At 37.7% G+C, this 25,034-nt stretch overlaps 1 long non-coding RNA gene across 1 annotated transcript in view; it reads right to left on the bottom strand.

Annotated features, from left to right (window-relative positions):
• The window catches only part of LOC122236612, a 227,966-nt gene extending 203,140 nt beyond the window's left edge, over positions 1–24,826 (bottom strand). The window contains exon 1 of the long non-coding RNA XR_006214702.1: positions 24,755–24,826. This is a non-coding gene — a long non-coding RNA (uncharacterized LOC122236612). The remainder of the gene's footprint in view (positions 1–24,754) is intronic.
• Between the last annotated feature and the right edge of the window lie 208 nt (positions 24,827–25,034).

The raw sequence follows: 25,034 nt of genomic DNA, 5'->3' as shown, positions 1-25,034 counted from the left end.
TCTGTTTTAATTGCAACTGTTTTCCCAACATCTAGCATGTAATAGAGACTCAATTAATATGCATTGAATGAATGGATTACTTTCATTCATTGTCATTATTTAACTTTTGCTATACTAATAGGTATAAATGTCAAGGTGTTCTTATTTTAATTTTCTGATGGAATTTTAAAGAACTGCTTGTGTATCCTTCGGATTTGAAAAATTACCACTAAATATGAAGTTGGAAAAAAAATCAGTCTTGGAGGTTATAAACTGTGCAAATAACCTATAGGAAGGTACATTATATAGAGAGATATAGACACACAGACATAATATGGATTAATATCCACTATTTTGAAATCCTCTGAACAAGCTAAGTTCTGTTCAATAGGACAGTTGCACGGAGCATTTGAGTCTTTTTGATTTGTTAATACCACAACTGAAATCAAAACTTTGTGTGATGGAATGGGCTTCCCCTCTTAATTTAATTTAGCATGTTGCTCTGAGACGTCACAGAAATATTGATGTTTGAGCTGATACTAGGAAAATGGTAAAGTTATACCAAAGTGTCTACTTCTAATTATGAAATAAGCAAACTTAGGTGAATTTTTTTTTCTTTTAGATTACAAGTATCTCTGTTATCTTCAAACAGTTTGCACATTGCTGTGCACTAGTGATAACCTGTACCACCAAAAATCTATTTGAGTGATAAGTATCTCCCTGTAGCTCATATTGAAGAAGGTCACCTTGAAAACTAAATTTACGGAAATAAAATGTATTATCAAAATAAACCTAGATCCTAAAGACAAAAAAAAACCCTATATATAAGTACAGTATTCTAGTCAGTAAATGTGTTTCTCACAGAAGCATGAGTTAGCAATTCTGAAACCACCTTATATGCATACTAGGATTGAACAAATAAATAAATATATTGTCAATAATGGAAGCCAAGGTTCTTACCATTAGGAGAGGCAGTTACAAAAAAGAAAAAACCGAATGATTTTCTTGTGTTGGATTAGAATGAGAGTAACAGTATAACCTGAATTTTAATATTTTTTCAAATAGGTATGGAAATAATTATAGATGCATATATATATATATATATATATATATATATGCATGAGTGGATATGCATACATATAGTTCCTAGTTTTGTCCACTGAAAGGGCCTAGAAGCAATGACATCATAATAGCAACTAACCTATCTGGCTCCCAAATGTTGGTTTTTAAATATCATTCTCCAGTAAAGGAAACCAGGACCCCTTACAGAAGCAGTAGATTGGAAAGGGAAAATATAAGCCTAGGTGCAAAATAGAAAATTCTGAGCAATAAAATAAATAATAATAAAACTGGATTAAAACCCATATGATAAAATAAATATCCATAAATTTATATTTATAGCTTAAATTTTTAATAAATTAATAAATGGGAAAAAGATACATCTCTTCCTTGCTTCACATACAACCACTGTCACTTTCATTTCTTTCTTTCCTGAGACGGTACGCAATATCTTGAGGTACTGTCAACTCACACATTTCTTAAAATTCTGCTATAGAATTCTGGAGAGGCAACAGAAAAATTTATTTTAGCTCTGCTCCCAGAATCCTGCCTTCTCTCCTTATGATGGGTATGAGCTCTGCTTCTCAAACTGTGCAAGGTCTTCCGGGGAACCACAGGCTGGTTTTATCTCTTTATCTCTATCCTATTCAAGCAGCATGAGCAGAATTTAGGGAGATGATCCAGGATGTGGCAGGAATGGGACAAGTTAAAGAAAGAAGAGGAGAAACCTGAGGCTCCCACTGTTAACTGTTTGCATGTTGTCATTCTCCCTCATGCATTGTTTTCTACCAAGGCTGGAAAAGTGCTCCAGTATCCATTTGGTTTTCTCTTATGCTTCTCTGTATTCTAGCCATGCCCAGTGGACAGTAAAAGATGCCATTTTCCCATTGTTTCACTGTTCCTATAGCAGAATCAAGGACTGCCCTTATTGGATCCCTCCTTTTGCTCCCCACCCCCTCCAGGACCAAAATCTGCCACAGTTTGAGATTCTCACAGAGGTATTCTCTACCCAGATCCCCTCTGAGGGAGCTGTCATTAGAACAGCATGTCATTAGGACAACTCAGGATGCACATAATTTACCAGAACAGACACAGAAAACAACAGTATGGTGTCCAATCAAGTGGGTTAATGGTATAAAGACAGATGGCTGTAAACTGACTAACGAGCTTGAGCACGTACAGAGAATATGAGCTGCAGGCCCTAAACTCCCGCAAGGCCAAGGGGCAGAAAGGCAGTCTTTTTTGCTTGTGCTGCAAAAAAATGGCAAGCTGATCAGTTGGAAGCAGAAAACCATCATTCCACGTGAATATAGATTTTAGTGAGCATCTGAATAGCTGGCATTAACCCACCCCCAGAGCAATAGCCAGCAATAACAGATTGTCCCAACAGCCAGCCAAGACTTTTAGCCAAAAATGAGAATCAGAGGCTCATTTCTCATATTGTCTCTAATCAGGCAGCATATTAAAATACTTCAGCAAAAGTGAGAGGCTCATCTCTGAAAAAAGAATCATTGTTATTAATTTTCATTTTACAACCAATGCCCTGTCAAGTATTATAAAATTCTTCTGCCTTGGGAGGAAGTGTTTTGGAACATGTTTCTGCTTCCCAGTGCCCAGGTTTCCAGAGCATTCCCTATCCGGACACAGGATGCAAACGGCTCACACTTCAGTTCCTGATCCACCGCATTACACTTAACATTTAATTCATGATTTCCCAAGAAAAGAAGCATTGAACTTATTTCAAAACTCAAGAATATAGCATTTTTAACGTACTGGCCATAGTTAGTGTAACACACCAAACAGCTACATTTTGCCTATTCTGCAATGCCATTATTTTTCTAAGGTAGCTCATAAAATTGCTAATCTGAACATTTAAGCTTGATTCTAAATTTTAAAGATGAAATTCTAAAATGCCATGGCGCTTCCGATTCCTGACAGCTGGTTCGTTCGCCTATTACCTAACGTCTACCCTCTGGATAGACAATGGGGTGGAGCTCTCCCTACTATCAGTCATGTCATAAGGCATCTGGTCTTCAAGAATATAAAGGGATTTGGGTCTTCATTTTATGCTTCTCTGACCATGTTGTACAGAGGTAGGCAGATGGTCTTTTACAGCAAAATGACCGTGTATCTATATGGTGTCTTCTGTTATCAGACATTTTATTCCACATTCTATGATGAAAATAATAAAAACTGTTACAGATGGATGTTCTCATGCCTTAAATATGTGGTCAGATCAGAATTACATTGCTTTTTGACAAACTTCCAAATCAGAGAACAGATAACATATAGACTTCCAAATTAGTATGAAGTTAGATTATGTTTCCAAGCATGAAAATGGCATTTCTAGTCCGGTTGCATTTATGGCTTTTTCAGACAAATATACCTCCACGGTAATGCACTGTTGGGTATAAAATGACTTTTTTTAATGTGCTCCTTCAGAGCAGATGCTATGTCCTCCTCTGCATTAAGAGGCCAAGCCTTAGCATCCATAGTGCAAATGTTTGACACATTTTTTTGTTCCGTTTGTGCAAAATAAGAAACTACTGCATTTACAAATATAGTTGTGTCAAAAAATATCTTCAAGAATGTTATTTCTTAGCTTCTTTTGGGAAATCTTCTTTTTTCAAAGTGCATTTTCAAGCCATCTCTTTTTTGCCAGGGGTCATTTCTTACATCCACCATTTCACGTTTGTAACAGTAGAATAATCTTGCACATCCCTAGGTACTTTCTGGCAACAGACTTCCAGTTCTTTATCACTATAATCTTCCTCCTGGGACATTAATTATCTGCAAGACATTAAAGTTCAAAAATTCTATCTCTGACTCAAGATCCCATCACAATATTCTGACATACTATTTCTCATAAATTATCTAGTAAATATCGAAATATTGTTCTCATCTTCCAAAATGGCTTCCTTCATACAATTCCTTCCTTTTCCCTACTCCTTACCCTGAAGTACTTCAACAATGATGACTGGCATTCCTCTTTTCCTCTTAGAAAATCAAATTTTAGGGGCGACTGGGTGGCTCAGTTGGTTGAGCGTCTGACTTCAGCTCAGGTCATAATCTTGCTGTTCATGAGTTCAAGCCCTGCACTGGGTTCTCTGCTGTCAGAGTGGAGCCCACTTCAGATCCTCTGTCCACCTCTCTCTGTCCCTCCCCTGTCATGCTCACTCTTTCCTTCTCTCAAAAAAACATTTAAAAATATTTTTTAAAAATGTATAAACAACAAGAGCAAATTTTAGGGAAGTCTCTATGTGAATAATTAATTATTATTGCTGTTGTTGAATGCCAACTATGTGCCAGATAATAAATCATACACTTTTCATATATTATTTAATATAATACAAAGAAAGTCTTAATATTATTCCAACTTTGCTAATAAAGAAACTAAGGCTTACCGAACTGAACTGCTTTGCAAAGATAAGAGAGGTAGAAAGAAGCAGTAGCATGGCTCAGATGTGCCTAACTGCAGAGCCCCCCAACACAGCACACTACCGTTCTCTAGCCCTCCTCCTGCCAGTTTCCCTCCTGCTGCTCCTGGCACCCAGGTTATGGTGGCACCAGAAAGCTGCTGTCATGATCTTGGTGAACTCTTCAGTTCTTCCTCCTAAACCTGCCATGATTGTATCATTGTCTGACTTCTTCGTCTCTAGGGTTGAGACTCTGTAAGTTCTAGGCACCTTTTTTTTTTCTTTTTACCATTCTGGGCTATCTAGCACTAACATAGCTTCTTTCTGAGGTGAAAGAAGAGAAATCCCCAATTTCACCTGCAGGTTGACTATAATCATGTAGAGTCCTATATGAACATTGTCTATCACTGGTAATAAAATCAGGATTTGAGAAGATTAGGTACGGGCTCAAGAAAACCAATAGGTTCTTTTACCACATCCCAGAAAGAGTATTTCCTGAATGGACCGCAGTCCCTTGACTCTGCAGATAAGCCATTCCAGTGGTGTTTGGTCACTTGCTGTGACCCCACACTCACTGAAAGACCAAAATGAATATATAAACAGCTGTGCAATTTCTTTCCAAAAGGACTGTATAAATGTCTTAGTTCATAAAATAATTTTTACCAATATACATTTTACTCAGAAGAAATGGCATCTTTGTAGTAAGAATTATCTACTTCTCTTTGTGAAAATTCTAAATGCCATCCACCTTCATAAACAACAGCTCATGGATATTAGAGAAACTAGTTTCTGTAGACAGATCAAAATTCGCAGTTTAATTGTCTATATTCAACGTATTTTCTGGAGTTAAAGGTAAAGAGTTTTTCAGGAGGATAAATATATTTTTAATATTCTGCACTACAAAGGGCTCAAGGTTCTTTAGCCAGTGTTCAGACATATTCCGAATCACCACTTACTTGGTTTTCAAGAAGTCCTGATTTTTCCAAGGATTAACTTCCCCTGGATCTGAATGTCCTCAGGGTTACTTATCTATGTAATACAAATGTCCTTCATGCTCTGCCTACTCAGAAATCCTCATTAAAGACCCTTAGTAGTCTTAAAAGTGACATTAAGGATTCTCACCTTTTAAATAACAGAATCTCCATCCCCCCCTTTTTAATATTTATTTATTTTGAGAGAAAGAGAGCATGAGCCGGGGAGGGGCAGAAAGACAGGGAGAGAGAGAATCCCAAGCAGGCTCTACACTGTCAGCACAGAGCCAGATGCAGGGCTCAATCTCATGAACCATGAGATCATGACCTGAGTCGAAATCAAGAGTCAGTCCCTTAACCGACTGAGCTACCCAGGCGCCCCCTTCTTTTTAAGTCATACTAAGAGTCCCCATGTTAGTTAGTTCTGACTGCTATTACAGAATACCACAGACTGGGTGGCTTATAAACAACCGACACTTATTTCTTACAGTTCTGGAGGCTGGAAGTCTGAGAGCAGGTACCAGCAGGGTTGCGTTCTGGTGTGACCCTCTTCTGGGTTGCAGACTGCTGATTTTTCATTACGTCCTCACAGAGCAGAGAGCAGAGAGAGGATGAAACCTCTCTTGTGACTCTTACAAGGGCACTAATCTCATTCACGAAGGCCCTACCTTCATGAACTCATATAATCTTAATTACCTCCACAGGCCCCACTTCCTAACACCATCACACTGAGGGTAGAGTTCAACATATAAATTTGGAGGTGCACAAGCACTCACTCTATAACAGTCCCCAGTAGTTGAGAAATGAAGTATCTTACATAGAATATAGTCCCCGAACTGTGGTTCCTCAGTTCCTCTCTTTTGACTAAAATTATCCCTGTGTATCTGTCCCATTTTCTAACCTTTACTCTACTCAGCAATGCCTCTCTCTGTCAAAGGCTCTGCTCTTCCCCGAACCACTAATGTCCCTCGGGAAATAAATTATCTTCACTCTCCAATGCTAATACATTGGACTTTCCACCATCTTTTGCCAAGTCTTCAGTTTTCACTTGGTGCTCAGGCATAAAGAACCACCTTTGGCAGATATTCAGCCTTGGGAAGGGAGAATCCCACCGCAGAGAACCATGGATGCCTGTCCAAAGATCTTCTTTATCATACTACCACGAGGAATAGCAATCTGGTAGTGCTGTACTGCAGGGTGGCCAAAGGACAGCCTTCCACTGCATTTGGAATCAAGTTTGTTCTGGCCCACCGTATTTGGATTCCTTGTACATTCATATGATTTTTCTCTCAAGATCTCAAGAACTAACTGTGTTGGCCATCCTTGCACATGGCTTTTGGTGGACCATCTCAGTCTTTCAACCATGTTTATATATTTCTAAACTCTAATTAAATTCAGGGCCCTAGTAAATCAAGGAATGGCTAGAGCCTTTCCTATGAGAACTTCTTGACAGTTCAAGGTCTTGTCTTCCCAGAGGAAACAGAGATGCTCTGGGGGAGTGTGATAAGAAACTTCATGTGCCTCTATGAGTATCAGCCAAAACACCCTCCTACACTTCCAGTTACTAACAGTGCTTAGGCAGAACATTTTAATTCATAAGTATTACTTTGAGACAAAATTTCGTAACTAAATAATTAAAAAATTTTTGATTAGGATTAGGATTAGAAATACAGTTTTCTCAGGAAAAACATATATAGCAAGAAGAGTACTTAAGAGAATGGAAAAATATAGTAACCCATGTTCATATACACAACTTGCCAAATGGAAAATCAAAATTACTAGTCTAACTCTATAAATTGTTGGCAAATAACTGGATTGAGAGCGGAGCCAGGAATAATCTACATATATTTCTTTATGGCCCCTCTTCACCAAGAATAAGAGACGTTTGTGTTCTCCACTTTGGAGGATTTGATGTAATTTTCCCAGGGTATTAAAAGTATTAAAATTACTTATTCATACTTCCACCTTTGGTAATCATGGACCAAACACCATATGTTATATATATATATATATATATATATATATATATATATATATATTTGAAATCATTAGAGTACTAAGTCAGTAAAGACTATCGAGCAGTAGAAATAAACCCAGGCTGGTGAGACTGGCATTTGAGACCACATTTCCAACAAAAGAGGAGCTGAGAATCATGTTGCTAAATCCTCCTCTCAGACATACATATATATTATTTCTGGTAGGTAATAACATCATCCTAGATTTCAAAATTGGTTACATATTTTATATACACCATCCAGTATTCCATCAAAAAATAGCATGATCCATGAGTACACACAGTACTGTGGGAAAGGCACATGGACAAGAAACAATCTGGAGTGTGAGTAAACTGCATGCCGAGAGGCATGAGTAGAGCAAAGGATTACAGCAGGGTAAGGCAGGAGACAGTGAAAAGCCAGGATGTGGAAGGCCATGTCTGTACAACAAAAAGACTGCTTTCTACAGGATGTGTAGGTGAATGCCACCTTTAGATATGTGGCCAAATTAGTTCAGGCAATGAGAAACCATTAGCTTTGTGTTCCACAAAGATTTCCCAGCAATACAAATGAAGCACTGCAGGGATGTAAGGCTGGAGCTAGATGTATATCAATTAGGAGATATTAGAAGAGTTTCAGTGAGAGATCAGGAAGAACTATGGAGGGAGAGTCCAAACTGCTTTGAATCCTTTGTTGAAAGAGTTGCGTGCGCGCACACACACACACACACACACAGTACCACTAAAATATGGGAGCACTAGGGGATTACAACACTTACAGCTCCCAGGAGGTAAGGTGACCATTCACAAAAACCACCACAGGATCTTTAGCCTCGCCTTCAATAGAAATCCACAGGTAGCCCATGAAAATCCCCCAGTTTAACACACAGCATTAACTCTGCAGAGACATCTACAACATGCAGTTTGCAGCAGTGCTAATAATGAGCTTAGCTCAAATCCCATTTTCATGATACTAATTCTGCATATTTCCACCATTCCATATCAACAAGGTCTTCTACTTCTAGCTCCCCACTCAGCCCACTTCTACCTTGTTATTGTTTGAAGAGGCTGTTGGCCACCAAACACAATACAGTATGTGATCTAGAATCCAAAGAGCAGAGCCAAGAGGCCTCATTTGGGAGACAATCCAAATTAGTGACACCATCTGCCTCTCCTTCTAATAATGTCATACCGCCCACCCTACTTTAAAAAAAAATGAAAAAAATAGATTTTAAAGCCATTTAAAGATACAGAGCTAATTGGTCCCATTGGATTTCCACTTCCACTTCTCCCACCCAGCAATTCCATCCCATCTACCTTTCACTAGTCCTGCCAGCCCAAGACAGAAACTCATAAACTTTGGCTAGAAATCAAAGTTGATTTCCCAAAATGCATTATCAATTTCCTTCAGCTTTGCTTGTTTCCAATTCACTTGGTCATTAATCCAACAAGATTTAAGCTCTGGGTCAACTCCTATTTCAGTTTCTTTCTCTGACTTCCCCAGTTTTGCTGTTCACGAATTCTGCCTCTGCTCACATCTTTGGGTCCTGGATTTCTAACCTCCTGCCCTACCAAACTCCTTTGGAGAAAAAAAAAATCAACATGACAGAGGCCAAGGGGAGCCTAGCCCACCCATGTTCAGTTTTGGCAGTCATGAATAATAAAGTTGAATAATTTGAGGCAAAACATAATAATTCTACAAGATACATGATTTGGGGGGAATTTTTCCCTTCCTGGGAAGGCAGAAGAATGAAATATCACGTTTGGCTGCAGGTATCAGGTTTCATGGAGTTGGTGGCATATGTCTGGAAGAATAGGAAATGTTATAGACAGAGGTTCCTGGGTGGCTCATTCAGTGAAGCATTCGACTTTGCCTCAGGTCATGATCTCGCGGTTCATGGGTTCGAGCCCCACATCAGGCTCTGTACTGACAGCTTGGAGCCCGGAGCCTGCTTCGGTTTCTGTATCTTTCTCTCTCTGCCCCTCCCCTGCTCACACTCTGTCTCCCTCTCTCAAAAATAAATAAACATTAAATTTTTAAAGAAAATATAATAGAGAGACAGGTGAGAAAAGAGCTATGTGAACCAAAGCTACTGAGCAAGAGAGTGACTTGATTGAGTTCTGTGCAGCGATGTGTAGGAGGATTCAGGAAGTGACCTGGGAAAGGCAGGAGAGAAGAGCACTTGGACTAGAGTAATGGGGAAATCTGCTACAGTCGTCGGGCTACAGTTACAGACTAGGCATCAATAATTGTATTGCTGAGTGAACAATGATTTCAAAATAAAATACATTACCCTGTTTAAGAATAAGACTATTTAAAAATGTTGCAGATTACAGCCAGGTCACAAACACTATTGGGATACATATATTCAATCAACTTTTTAAAAATTTTGTTTTTAAAGGATCCCTGAAAAGAAAAAGATGGAGTGTGAGATTTGGCAGAAGTGTTTGACTGAATGTCTGAAATTTAATCAGGTGGTTGCTGAAATTGTCTGGAAAACATTCTGTTTCACAGTTTTAGGTTTGCATAAAGAAAGCCTAGGGCAAAAAATAATCAGAATAATCCTCCAGGTGTGGTAAATATTATAGAAGATATTAGAAAACCTGGGTACGAGAGGCTCCACTGCCAAAGAAGACAGTATAAAAGATGATGCCAGAAAATTATTTTGAGAAATACGGCACATCAACATGTACAGATCAGTCACCACAAGCCTGTGACTTAATATGTCCTATAAATCTGGGCACCTTGAGTTTAAATGTAAACATAAATATGCCAAATATAAAATTTTGGTATAAACATAAAAATGACTTAGCTGAAAAGAGTATGACTGGCAGGTTACTATTTAGTAAATCATTGTATCAGCGTATCGTGTCTGGCGGCATTTATTCTAAGATCTCTCTCTCAGATAAAACTATGCAATATGATAATATCAAGGGAAGCTACCTTTTATGGAGCACTTGCCACTGGACTCCATGCATCTGGTTTTTCATAGGCATTATCTCATTTGTTTCTGTCAATAAACTTATGTGGTACCCATTTAACAATGAAAAAACTGAGGAAAAGAGATGCACAGCTATATAGAAAGCAGAGACTCACACAAGAATATTCCGGAGCCTGTGCTGCTAAGCCTTCCACTACATGGCTTACATTATGTTTATCAGTCTCCTGTGAGATTAACAACAATAGTGAGGAGAGCAAGAAACACAGCAGCAGACATGTATTAATCAGGATTAGATCAGAGTCATGTAAGAGAGAACCCAAAACAGTGGTGTTTTTTGAAAGACAGAAAGTTTTCTCTCACATGAAAGAAATTCAGAGTTAAGCAGTCCAGACGTGGGAGAGCAGCTTCACACTGGCAGACCCCCATTCTGTTATCCTGATACTCCGCTATGCTTGGTATTGTTGCCTCATGTTTCAAAAGGGCTGCTTGCAGCCCTAGGAAACGATTATGGATGCTTACCTAACACCATGCATAAAAATTAACTCAAAATGGATTGTAGACCTAAATAAGAGCTAAAGGTATAAAAATTGTAGGAAAAATAAACATAAAAAATTTTGTGACCTTGGTTATCCTGTCTGCAACTAGATAGGACACCAAAAGAAAAATCCATTAAGCAAAAGAAATGGAAAAATTGACCTTCAAAATTAAAAACTTCTCTTTAAAGGAAAAAAAAAAAGACTGCCTCAGCTCCAGCCAGGGAGCATACAGACAAAAAGTAATATGACAAATGGCACACATATTGTCTCTTATGAAGCTTCCTAGAAGTTGCTGCACAGCATTACTACCTATCTCGTTTGTCAGGGTAGAGACAGAGAAACACGTCCAGCTGTTAAGGAACTACTGGGAGATGTAGTCTTTATTTTGCACATCCATTAAAGGCTATTAAAACCTAGAGGTAATAGAAGAGAACACACTTGGGAAAGGCAACATGGCAAGACATAATTGGACCAGTAAGTAGATCTACAGGTAAAAGAAGGGGTGAAGCCAAAAAGGGCCCCAGTATTCAAATTCTTGCTGAGTACAGGAAGGGTGCTGAATGCCTTGATCAGAGACAGGGTAGAAAGTAGGAGGACAAACAGACTGGGAGAAGAGCATACAAAAAAGATGATGAATGACTTCAGGATTATACTATTGCTGAATTATGAACAGAAATCAAACAAATCATTATAACAATGGTTTTTCCACCACCATAAATGTAGAAATATGATAGTAATTCTGAATCTCTTTAAACATGTAAATATTAAGTATGCAGATGAATTTAAGTATTTTTCCCAATGGAGCACATTTTATAAATGTAAGTATTCAAACATCAATATATATTCCCACCATTATTCTTCAGACTTCATGATCACTGCAGTAAAGTAACATTCGAGCTGTTTGGTGAATATAGGGAAAGGGGTAATGAGAGCAAGACTTGAATGATCAGTTAAGTGACATTCCATGTGTTTCGCTCCAGTTTCACCTGGATAGAGAAAACAGCCTTTTGCCAGATGTACCGGATGCTGTTGTCGTCCAACAGATGCAGGAAATATAAAGATATTAAGCCTGATCTTTTTCCACCTTCATCCAAGAAGCTTTTCCAGGGCAGGAGTCATGTCTTTCTCATCTTGTTTCCCCTCTGCTTGGCTCAGCAGCTATTACAGAACAGTTTTCTCAGTATGTGTGTGTTGACAAATACTGTTGGCGTATCCTGCTCCCTTCAGAATTGTGCTTTAAGGGCCTGAATAGCATCACATCAGCCTCTGAATTCCTGGATTTGAAAGTAAAGATGTAAAGTTCCTCAGGTCTTGCCTGTTCTGACACATCCATCCTTCTGTGCCACCTCTGCATCAAAGGCTTCTCGGCCTGTATCAATCTCTCCATCTTCCAAATGCCTTAAGATGAATGCAACTTGGATCACACAAGGAATTCTCCCATTCAGTTGCTGCATCCCGGGGTCAGTGACATACTGGCTGAGCAATCCATTGTGAGAAGACAGGGGTTTTCCGGTACCCCAAGAACCAAATGTAGACTGAAGACTATGTGATCTCTGATGATAACATGTCTTTAGTCCCCTGTTAACAATATGAACAGCCACTCCTCTGACAGTTTTGCACTGAGTTCTCTGTTTCCCATTTGTTAGTCTTATTTCATCACTTAAACTGCAAGCTCCCTAAGGCCCAGCATAAGTCTCAATCTTTTGGCTTCCCTCATACAGCACCAAGCCTAGTGTCATATGCAAGGAAACCTCTGTGAATACAAGAGCTATGGGAGGCAGTCACTCCAGCAGAAATTATCACTGTGGAGTTTCCTAGTAAAGGGCTAAAGATCTGGCGAGTCCCAGAGAGGAAAATGGCCAGACACCAGCCCATCTTCAATTTCTCTTCCCATATGCATTCAATCCTGGCCAGATTCCTTACCAACAAAGTCCACAAGACAGCACAGAGAATTTAGAGGAAGAGAAAGCTATCTCCATATGATTCCTGGAGCAGTGCTGCCTAGAAGAAGCTTATGAATCACTTAGCCTTCAGAGCCCTTGTTTGTACTCTCCGGTTCCCTTTATTTAAAAAGACAAGGGCAATGCTGATCAAATGACTGAGTTGCACAGCAATGAGTTGCTAATTAAACCCACTTTAAACCTGCCCTAAACCATTAGGTAAATTGTTTCACACTCTTCACAATTACAGTGAACTACAGTCATATTTATACTCTACATTTAGACATTTAGCTTTCCCTGGCCAAAAAGGATCTGCTTTAGGAGGGCTGCCTCACTAATTAATTAATGTTTAAGTCAATAGTGCTTCCAGGCCTTATGGTATTTCAAAAAGGCACATTAGCCTCAATAGCTGGCAGGCAGCTCAAGAAAGAGAAACCTGGCAGAAGGGAAATAGACAAAACCCATGACAGGGAAGGATGGTGTGAAATACCCTGGGAGTAGCCAAAACATCTTGTGAGGTGGGTGGCATACATATAACCTCTGCAGATACCTGTAGGTTCTCTCCTGCCTACTCTCTCCTTCACATTCCACTCCCAATACCTTTGTTCTGGATCACATCATTCTTGGTGTGAACACACGATACCCTAGGAGCCTCTAGTCTCTTTCTCCAGGTCATCCTTCATCCTGCCATCAAACTTATCGTTCCAGAACACATGTCTGATCTTACTCCATCACTCTTCAAAACCCTTGACTAGTTCTCTATTGCTTAGTTGTGTTTAGTTGTAGGATACAGTCAAAACTCGTTAGCAAGCAGTATATTGTCCTATACAGCCAAACCTTGGTTTGTGAACATAATTTGTTCTGGAAACATGCTTGCAATCCAAAGCACTTGTATATCAAAGCAGATTTCCCCGTAAGAAATAACGGAAACTCAGATGATTCGTTCCACAACCCAAAAATATTCATATAAAAATGATTACAATACTGCAATATAATACCAAATAATAAAGAAAATACAAAATATAAGGGAAAATGAACTAATTAACCTGTACTTTCCTTTGAAAACCTTTGTGGGCTGGTGTGAGGGAGACCAGAGAGAGGATTGTGTAGGATGCCTTACACTATCACTAACGGAATCACTGCTATCTATTGGTTCAATGGAATCTTTTTCTTTTCGTGCAACTTTAACAAGGAACCTATCCAATGACACTTGCTTTTGCCTCCTTTTGAGGATTTCGCGGAAATGTGACATTACATTGTCATTAAACAGATACATCCCTCACACTGCTACGGCCTGATTCGGGCAGGGCTCTTCTACAAAATTTTGCACTGTTTCCCACATTTTATACATCTCCCTAACCTCATTTGAAGTGAGGGATTCTCTGCCTTTGTCTCCTCCTCCTCTGTGGAAGAGATGCAGACGTAAACTTCTTAAAAAATCATGCAATTTCAGCCACTCACACACCTCATTCACACTTCTTGATGATTTCCTTCTTAACCTCCATGGTAATCAGCACCTTCCTCTTACCACCTTTCTTTTCAACCTTTTTCTACATGGGGGTCATTGTATACACTCGCACGGATGTTGACTACGGTATTAATAAACTCTTTTCATATACTGTATTAAATGCAACTGGCAATAAGGCAGCAGAAGAAAGAGATATTTGCAGGCAGCCTGACCTAGAGAGAAGCCAAGCATTCCTAAGCTTACTCTTGTATGGAAGAGCAAAATCCATAGGTGCTTTGAAGTGACAAAAATACACTAGTGCCAGTTGTGGGCACCTTCCAAAGTTTTGAAAAATCACTGGTTTTTGCCAAACACTGCAGCCTGAGACTGAGCATCCGAGTATGGGAAGCAATCACCCACAATCCCGCAGAGAGAGAGACAGAGAGAGAGAGAGAGAAGAACCAGTGGCTCATTGTAACATGTGACATTCAGTATCATGTACTACTCACTACTCATATTGCAAGACATCACTCATTTATCAAGTTAAAATTTATTAGAAATGTTTGCTCGTCTGAGGAACACTCGCAGAACAGGTCACTCACAATCCAAGGTTTTAAGTGTTTATTCTAACCCCGATTCTTTGATGTGAAAAAGGAGGAACAATAAAATCCTATTCTTTTCAGAATCAAGTCAAATATCCTCTGGGACCCCTTCCCCTATTCTACCTCCCCTAAATTAGAATTAATTGCACCTCCGTGTGGACCTCCATAGTATATTTTCTACCTACTATGTAATACTTACCTCAGTCAGACCAGTGTAGATTATTTTCTGAAAACTTTTAAGCCCTCTTTCCTGGGCTACCCAGAAAGTTTTCTTTGCATCTGGTAGCTCTAGTCTCTCATTTTACCATATGAATATTTTTATTTTTAAAAGCATGTTATAAATAGTTTTAAGTCTTCCAGACTTACTTCTAAGCATATGAAAAATATACATGTTCAAGAAAGAGAGAGAGGGAAATATGCATTTTAAAATTTGGTAATATCCTATATAATAGTCTTTGCTTTATTTATAAATAATTCTGTAAGGCAATTATTTAATTATATTATAAATTTATAAGATGCATGGTATCTATTTACAAGTAATACTCTTTCTTTTTTACTTCAGTGTACATTGAGGGTATTTGCCCATACTGGAACATACAGAGTTACCTCATTGTACTAATGGCTATGTAGTATTTCTGTTACACATGTACATATGTTGTACATATTTTGTTACACATGTACATAAGTATGTGCACATATATACACCCTATATATATGCCATAATTAAACAAATCCACTACAGATAGACATTGGTACTGTTTCCATTTGTAGTGAATTATAAATAGTCCTGAAATTAATCTTTTACATACAAGTACATCTTTATGTAGGGTGGCATTGCCCAGTCAAGAAGTAAGCATGTGTCAAGGAGCCTGGGTGGCTCAGTCCACTGGACATCAGATCCCAGGGTTGTTGGGTAGAGCCCTGCCTTGGGCTCCCTGCACTCAGCTTGCAGTCTGCTTAAGATTCTCTCCCTCTCTCCCTCCACCCCTTTCCCCCACATGTCCCTTTCCCCCCTCTTTCTCTCTAAAATAAAAAAATAAATAAATTAAATTTTTTTAAAAGAGGTCAGCATGCAGCTCAGAGCCTGGAGCCTGTTTCAGATTCTGTGTCTCCCTCTCTCTCTCTCTGACCCTCCCCCATTCATGCTCTGTCTCTCTCTGTCTCAAAAATAAATAAACGTTAAAAAAAAATTTTTTTTTAAATTAAAAAAAAATAAAAGAGGTCAGCATGTTTTAAATTTTTATATGCTTGCCAAATTTCTCACCAAACATATGGCAGCCATCTCTATTCCATTTAATAGTATGGAGAAAGCCTGATGTCTATTCATTCTTAAACTTTGACAGTATGACAGGTAAAAAAATCATATCTCAATGTTGTTTTAATTTCATTTTTTTAACTAAAGAAATTGACCATCTACTCATAAGTTGGATAGTCATGGCATTCTTTCTTCTTTGAATTGACCTTTGATATACACTATTCACTTCCCTACTGAAGCTTTACTTTTTTTTTTTTTTTAATTAATCTTCAGGAGTTCTTTAAATAGTCCTTTTGTCAATAGGTTACAAAATTCTCCCAGTTGTCATCTATCATTTATTCTCTTTATATTTTTCTTACAGAAAAGTTTCCTTTTTGATGTAGTATTATTTGCTTTATTTTTCTTCATGGCTTCAGAATATTTTATCATTTTTCATAGACTTTTCCAACGAGAAAAAAAAATTAAATGGCCTCCTGAAAAAATCCACTTCTGCCCACTTATTTGAATTGCCATCTTTATCCTATACTAGATTATTGTATATCTGTTTTTGGAGTTGCACTGTTCAATAGAACTCTTTGTGCTAAAGGAAATGTTCTATGTCTGTGCTGTCTGATGCAGTAGCCACATGTGGCTATTGAACACTGGAAATGTGGTATGGTTAAAAACTAAATTTTTCAGGGCGCCTGGGTGGCTCAGTCGGTTAAGCGGCCGACTTCGGCTCAGGTCACGATCTCACAGTCCATGAGTTCGAGCCCCGCATCGGGCTCTGTGCTGACCGCTCAGAGCCTGGAGCCTGTTTCAGATTCTGTGTCTCCCTCTCTCTCTGACCCTCCCCTGTTCATGCTCTGTCTCTCTCTGTCTCAAAAATAAAAATAAACGTTAAAAAAAATTTTTTTTTAAAAAAACTAAATTTTTCATCTTTTTTACTTTTAATTAATTTGTATGTAAATAGCCATGTCTAGTTAACGGCTACCATATTTCATAGTGTACTAGATACCAGCACTAGACCACTTCCATCACTAGAGCTGTATTTTTGTTAGATTTATAGTAAAGCAAACAGCATCATTATTCTCCTTTTATTTTTAATTTGTTTTTTCTTTTCTGGTGCAGTTAGTCTTCCAATAAAAGTTTAAAATGAACTTGCTAAGTTAGGAAAAACGTGCAGAGAGAGTTTATTACACTGGAATTAAGTGTATAAATTAGTTTGGGAAGAATTGACACATCCATAATATTGAATCTCCTCTGAGATATAGCATGTCTCTCCATTAGAAGGCTTTTACAGTTTTATGAAACCATCGGGGAGGTTTTATAGTTTCGTAAGGTAGGAAGACAGAATGCACATTCAGGAGAACATGCCTAAATCCTCTGAAACTTGGAGTCTGACCCATCTTTGCCATGTAAGCATCTATCATTTTCCTGTTAACATTTTGGAAATGAAATTCACTTCATTATAACTGTTAAGGCAGGGCCTTAAAGGGGAACTAAGTTCTGTAGGACCACACAGTGGATGATGTCAAGCAGGATACACAGTGATGATCCTAGTGGGAACTCACACTTGTGTGGCAACTATATGTGCCAGATGCTGCTTTATATGTAGTAACTCATTGAATATTCACAACCCTATTACATAGAGTTATTAGCCCCATTTAACAGATGAAACAATTAGGACCAGTCCTTGCCAGTGATATGCCTATTACATCTTGATGTAGCTGGGTTTCAAATCTAGGCAGCCTCCCTCTGGACTATGTTCTCACCACCAAACTTGCCTGTCTATGGTTGCACTCTGAAGTGGGATCCTAGAGCTATTGAGGCTTGGTACCAAGGAGCAGCTTCCGCAGCAAGGGGCCTTTATCTGGTCTCAAAGTAAAGGGGGCAGATGACATCAAATTCAAAGCCTGCTGGGTCTTATTATTTATTATTATTTATTATTCCCAAGCTTTTTCTATCATGGGTTAGAATTTTTTATTATATTTTCTAATAAGTTACTTCTGGTATAAGGAAATGCTATTGCTTTTTATACGTTAATCTTATATTTACTAAGATTTACCTTTTATATTTATAAATATATATATTTACTATATTTACTATATTTATATATTTACTAAGATTTACCTTTTATATTTATAAATATATTTATAAATACGATCTTATATTTACAATATTTACCTTTTTATTTCTAATGGTTTTTATACCATCTGTAATAAAATAGTTATTTTATTAACTCATAAAAATAGTTAATTCTCATGTCATTAAAAAGTTATCTCCTTTGTTACAATACGTATAGCTTATCACTTTTTCTTTTTTTTTTAATTTTGTTAACATTTATTTATTTTTGAGAGACAGAGAGAAACAGAGTGTGAGCAGGGAAGGGCAGAGAGAGACGGAGACACAGAATCCGAAGCAGGCTCCAGGCTCTGCCCTGTGCTCAAACTCACGAACTGTGAGATCATGACCTGAGCCAAAGTAGGTAGCTTAACTGACTGAGCCACCCAGGCGCCCCAGCTTATCACTTTTTCCTCCCATTTTATGTTGACTAGAACTGCCAGAAAGATACTGAATACTAGTCATCCTATTTAACAGAGTGGAAGGTAATTTTAAATTTTTCATACAAATAATTTTGTTCCTTAAGTATGTTTGCTTTGTGAATGTACATACAGTTTCCTTCCAGGAGCCCCAGTGGACAAACTTGGCAGACCCAATACAGCATCACCATCAGCATGCAAAGCTCCACAGATAATGGGGCTTCCAGTCCAGCTCCCACTATTCTTTTCACCAGAGACTATGATGGAACTTTTCTGCAAGGATCATGCACAAAATAAACAGAGCTCCATCCCAGGAGGCCTTAGCCACCACACAAAATCAGGAAGGAGCATTTCTACCTCTTCCCTGGGAATTCCCAATGGCCATCAATTGTGTGCTTTCCACTGCTTGCAACACACAGTGAGTACTAATGCATGACCCGTGTGTTGGTTGGCGCTGCAGAAAACGGAACTAAGCTATGACTCTTGTCTTCAAGTGACTCACCATCTACTAATAGCCAACATAATGCCAGGTATACTAACGCTATATTGATAGTACACTATCCTATTTTACAAGTTATTCTCATTTAATTCTCAAAACAGAATGATTTATTATTAAATGTATTCTTCCATGCATTACCTTTCTGTCAGTACTGTAAATGGGATTTTTATCCCAGTATAACTTCTAACTAGCTACTCATGTACATGTCTGCTATCGATTTTTGCATATTAATTTTATATCTTGCTACTAGGCTGAATTTTTTTATTGTTTGAGTTAGCTTTACTTTGATTCTCTAGAATTTTTCAAGTATGCTATTATGTCATCTGCAAATAAAAGACATGTGGAGAAATTCAGATTCATTGCACCACAATATGTACCAGACCCAGAAGACACAAATGTGTGCGGTCTGGACAATTTTCTAGAAACAACAGAGTAGTATTCTGAATGTTATTTAAAACACACACACACACACACACACACACACACACACACTTCCTAGAGAAAAAGTCGTTCTCAAAATAAAAGGCCAATAATAGTGCTGTTAATAGAATTTTAAGGTTAAGAAAGTGATGGTTCACATACTCAATATAGCTTAACATAGAATTCTGCAATAAATTAAAAAATGTCTATTTCAGCAGTGTTCATAGCTATAAAGTGAATAAATCCATAATAAAGAAATGGAAAGAAAGCAACATATGACAATGTTCTGGCTAGTGTTCCAACTGGTGGGAAAATTACCATCACCCAAGAGATAAAATTAAAGATTGTTTGAGTAGCTTCATCAACGCATTTACCACCAAGTCCTTCACAGAAAAGTTGGCAAACTGCTTCTTTATCAAACTGCTCATCCTAATATCAGCAACCAACCAATCATCCACTGTCATAGTCTGGTATCAGTTTATAATGTAAGGATTCATTAACAGTCTAGAAGAAACACACATATATTTCAGTATATTTTCTTCAGTTTTATTTGAGATATTTTATACTTCATTGATATTTATAATTTGAAAGACTCTTGAAAAATCTCAGGATAGATCCCTTAAATGTCAGTTACCTGACATTTTTTCTGTATCTTATATCTACCATTTCTAAGTTTCACAGAAAAAAATCTTATATTAGACTTTGGTGATGACCTGTTTTATCTTTACCCTCTTCATATATTTCATGTGCTTTGATTACAATCTCCTCAAGACTTTATTTTCCCAAACTGGACATATCTCCTTTGTAGACCTTCTCAAAAAAAATAATAAGCTGAAATTAGAAGGGGTCAGAGTTAAGTTACTTGAAAAATTGAAGGATAGTATGTCAGAGAGAAAAACACAAAGATATAAAGAAAAGTGAGGAAGAGAATCAAAGTGGGAGAATTAGGACAGAAAGGTTTTTTCATTGAAGGAGAGGGGTTTCCCTGCTAGTTTCTTCGTCATTTGTATGACTTTCTTTACTTCCTCCTCATTTCTAGAACTATAGTGCCATTCTCACGCGTGTACTTTAGTATTTACGTTCCTAAAATGATGACTGAGACAGAGAGAAATTACTCACACATTACTGATGAAAACTCTGGAAGTTTAGCCTCAGGTGAGGTGCTTTTGCCGACCTGCCTTACCCCCACCTGTTCTGAACATGGTCACATTATTACATCCCCAACTGGCATTTTTGCAGAAGGACATTTTTTGGCAATTTGACTGATGTATATGTTGTACTGCCATCTCTCCCACCACAATAAAGTTCATAGTACAACCCTCTCAGTTCATTACAACCTGTCACTGAAAATGGATTGCCTCATTGCTATAAAACTCATGTTCCATGCATTAGCATAAGAGTAACAGCAACAGCTGATATAAAACCATCGTGGAAAGTCAGAAACTACATGAAAGTGGAATGGATGGCTGAGGAATCAGAATAAACTAGGTAGGTTCTTAAACAAGTAATATCCTTTTAGGAAATCTGATGAGTAGTATGAGATGGTTTCAGACCTTTCTTAAACAGAAATGACATTCTACTCTGGTTATGCCCTCATTCCATGACCAATCTTTGCACATTATCATCACCCATTCTGATCCATTCTGAAACCAAGTGCAAATGGCCAGTCTTACAGCCAGGTACCATAACTTAACATCTTTCTGCTTTTTCATTTCTTACTTATTAGGGCACCAATTCCTTCATGTCATGAAGTGTTCTAGGCTTTTAAAACTGACATTTAACTCGCTTCTAATACTATCTAGCTAAAATATAATAAAATTATTTTGCATTATTGAATTTATTTCATAATCACCTTTTGTTTATGACACGGGAAGTGATACTGATTTATATTTAAAATAATGGCAGACAATTTCTAAACAAATTTACATAAGTGAAAAAGTTATTTAAGCAAACATAAAGAAAAGTATTAAGCAAATAATACCAGGGTTTTATGTTCATATGGAAAAATTTTGAAGATCGTATTCAATAACACACATTTTGAAACACCTGTCTATTGGAAAGAGTGCCGTACTGATGTTAGTAAACCTGACATTCTGTCATTTACTATCAGAAAGATATCAGAGAAGTCATGTAATTTCCAAATGCTTCAGTTGCTTCATGAAAAAAAAGAAGTTGACCTTCAATAAACTTTCACTGAATAATAATAGCCACCATTATATAACTACTTTTATGGTTTGGACTATGTTAAGTGCACTACATAGGAACTCTCACTTGATTTAATCACACTACAATCTTGCAAAGGAGATTGTCACCTTCATTTTACAAATCAGGAAAGAGACTCAGAGAGATGAAGTAACATTCTCAAGACTGCACAGCTTGTTACTGATAGAGTGTGGATGGACTCAAGCCCAGCTTTGTCTGACTCTCAACCTGTGTTTCCAGCTTTCTGAGGGTCGCCCACATCTCGGACCCTATTGCAACACCAATGGCAAATATCATCCTGCAAAATCTCTCCAAAGGACTCAATTCAAAGGTTCCTGGAGCTGGGTTAACAGGAAGAAAAATTACAAAGGGCAGCATAGTTCTATATTATTCCTTAAATGTAAATTTTAGGATTAAAAAAGTAACTCATCTTTATGGTATAAAATGCAGAAAGCACAGAAAAGTATAAGGAAGAAAAAAAATAGCACTTCTTATTCTACCACGCATGAAATACCACTTAGCCGTATTTCCTTCCTGTCTTTGTCCCATATATGTATGTTCAACTGCCTAACTCAGTTCCTGGAGCAGTGGAACCTCATTTAAGGACGAATAAAATTTTAGCTGATTATCTTCAGTCTTCCTATTATACCCCTCTGCCCCTTTAGCTAATACAGGAATGACACGAGTACTTTTTCTTGAGCACCTATTATATCAAAGTATATTGCTAGATAATTCCACCCTCATGACCTCTTTATGAAGCAAATACTGTTTTATCATTATTGTTATTTTGTAGATGAGGAGACCGAGGCTTAAAGGGTAAGGCAATCACCTTGCCCAAGGTCACACTAGTTACAGTTACACACATGATCAATATCATGATCAAGCCTCTGCCTAGAGTCACTAGGAAGTATTGCTTGCATGGCAGTGACTCGGTTTAGAGTGAGCATTTGTAGTCCCTAGAAAGCACCGCCAGCATTGCATGGACAACAGAGAAGTGTCCAAACTCAGCGATTCAGAGCCTTGGCAAAAGTTCCAAATTGTTTTCCTCTAAATTTTCACTAAAGAATACTAAGGCCCTCTGATACATCAATGGTATCTTAAGGAATAACCCTAGGAAACCAAAGATTCTCATGTTAAGCAAGGAAACTAGACTGATAAATGTGACATTGAATTCGCTTTCCATAAAAAAGATCTAGAAAAAAATTACGTAACAGAAAAAAACCTAGGAAAATTACACATCATAAAAGGGGTCCCCTGCAAATGTCAGAATATAGTTGCAGTTTTAATGTCAGCATCCTGATTTGCTTTTTGTTACTCTTCAGCTGTAGAATATCACTGCTGAAACAGAAAGGTGTATCTCTCCATTAAATTGGCCCTCTGTCTACAAGTAGACTGAATCAAAACCCAGACACAGAAAACCCCTCACAATGGAGTAATGGCTGATAAATTCTTTAGTATAAAGAGGTGCTATGACACTGCCTCTGATGGCATTGAAGTTGACTGTTAAAAACAATGTATTAGATATGTTCTGTCAATCCAGCATATGTGGACAGCAGGTTGCTAAAACAACCAATAATATCAACACACATCCTAAAAGTTAAGTCATTACAATTTTAAAGAAAAAATTATATAGGCTTTTTATATTGGGCTTTTTAACTACATAAAGTACAAATTAGATTAATCACTTACTCCAATGTTGAATTCATTTTGGGTTTTAGTATGTGTTGAAATTGGGAGGAAAACAGATTTTTGTCAATATCCTGGGAAGTGATTTAATGCTAGCCTGATTCTATAGATGAATAAATTATTTAAGATGACTTGACTCTGGAAAATGAAAAGCCACTCTGAATATTTCATTAGATGGCACATGTGAAAGTAAACATAATTCAGATACATTGATATTTGGACACAAACAATTCTCAGTGAATTGATTGTCTTTCCTCATTCAAAATAAAGGCTCTGAATATTTCTGGGGATTAAATTTACTTTAAAGCCATTCAATGAATAATTTAAAGAAAATCTTCCAATATCCTCCAATCTAAGTATACAGAGAAGTCAATAATTCAATGGTTAGTGTACAAAGATTTTCCATCACACATCTCTTTTAAATAAGAGATTTCTATTTATTTTTTCAAATGAGTCCAAAGAAATTTGCTCAATATAAAACATTCTGATAAAGTTCCTAACCCAGCCTTCTTTCTGAAAAGAAAAAATGTTTGTCTCTAAGATTTAACTGCAAAAAAAATGTGGTCTGTACATGTAATAATAAAGTGCAGGGGAAAAAAATTGGAGGCTGTTGTGTGTGGGTTTTTTTCCAAACTCTCCCATTATATGTCATTGTGATTCGAAGGCGGGTTTAACTTCTCAAAAGTCTGATCACTGTTAAACCAATTAGATTGTCTGTCAGGTCCTGAAACCTGTCACCTAATAGCACAGAGCCGTCATCACTCAAGGATTTCAACTACACGTCTCATCAGGGTACCTGAGCAAACGCTGACAGGGAAGAAACCCTATGAGTACATGTTTTAAAAGTCAAGTAAATTATTTAAATGCTCTGTCAGAATAGGCAGATGTGATGTGAATTGGGAATCAAGGGAATCTGGACCGCACTGAAGTTTCAATGTAAAAGAAATATATAGCAGTCCCCCGTTATCCACAGATCTGTTCCACCCCCAACCCCCACCATGGATGCCTGAAACCGCGGATAGTACTGAACCCTATATATACTATGCTTTTTTTCCTATACATATGTACATACTTACAATAAACTTAATTTATAAATTAGGCACAGTAAGAGATTAATAATAAGAACAACTAATAATAAAATAGAGCAATTATAACAATGTACTATAATACTACACTTGATCTTAGCCAAGAGGCCGGGAAGCCATCACAAAAATGTACTGTAATAAAAGTTACGTGAATGTAGTCTCTCTCTTTCTCTCTAAATATCTTATTGCACTATACTCACCCCTTTTCTTATGACGACGTGAGACGGTAAAATACCTATGTGATGAGATGAAGCGAAGAAAATGACGCAGGCACTGTGACGCAGCGCTAGGCTACTGTTGACCCTCTGATGATTCGTCAGGAGAATCGTCTGCGTCCTGTCGGAAGTAACGAAACTGCGGATGAGGGAGGACTACTGGATGCCTTTTCATTCAAATTACACTATCCTCCAAGTCGCCTGAGTCCAGGCTGGGTTTGACCTTCCTGGTGTATCATCACCTTGTAGACCATTCCTTGGTTAA

The sequence above is a fragment of the Panthera tigris genome, chromosome A1 (genome assembly GCF_018350195.1).
Source record: "Panthera tigris isolate Pti1 chromosome A1, P.tigris_Pti1_mat1.1, whole genome shotgun sequence".
Lineage (NCBI taxonomy): Eukaryota > Metazoa > Chordata > Mammalia > Carnivora > Felidae > Panthera > Panthera tigris.
The sequence above is the reverse complement of the archived record's forward strand: the minus strand, read 5'-3'. Positions and strand labels throughout refer to the sequence as shown.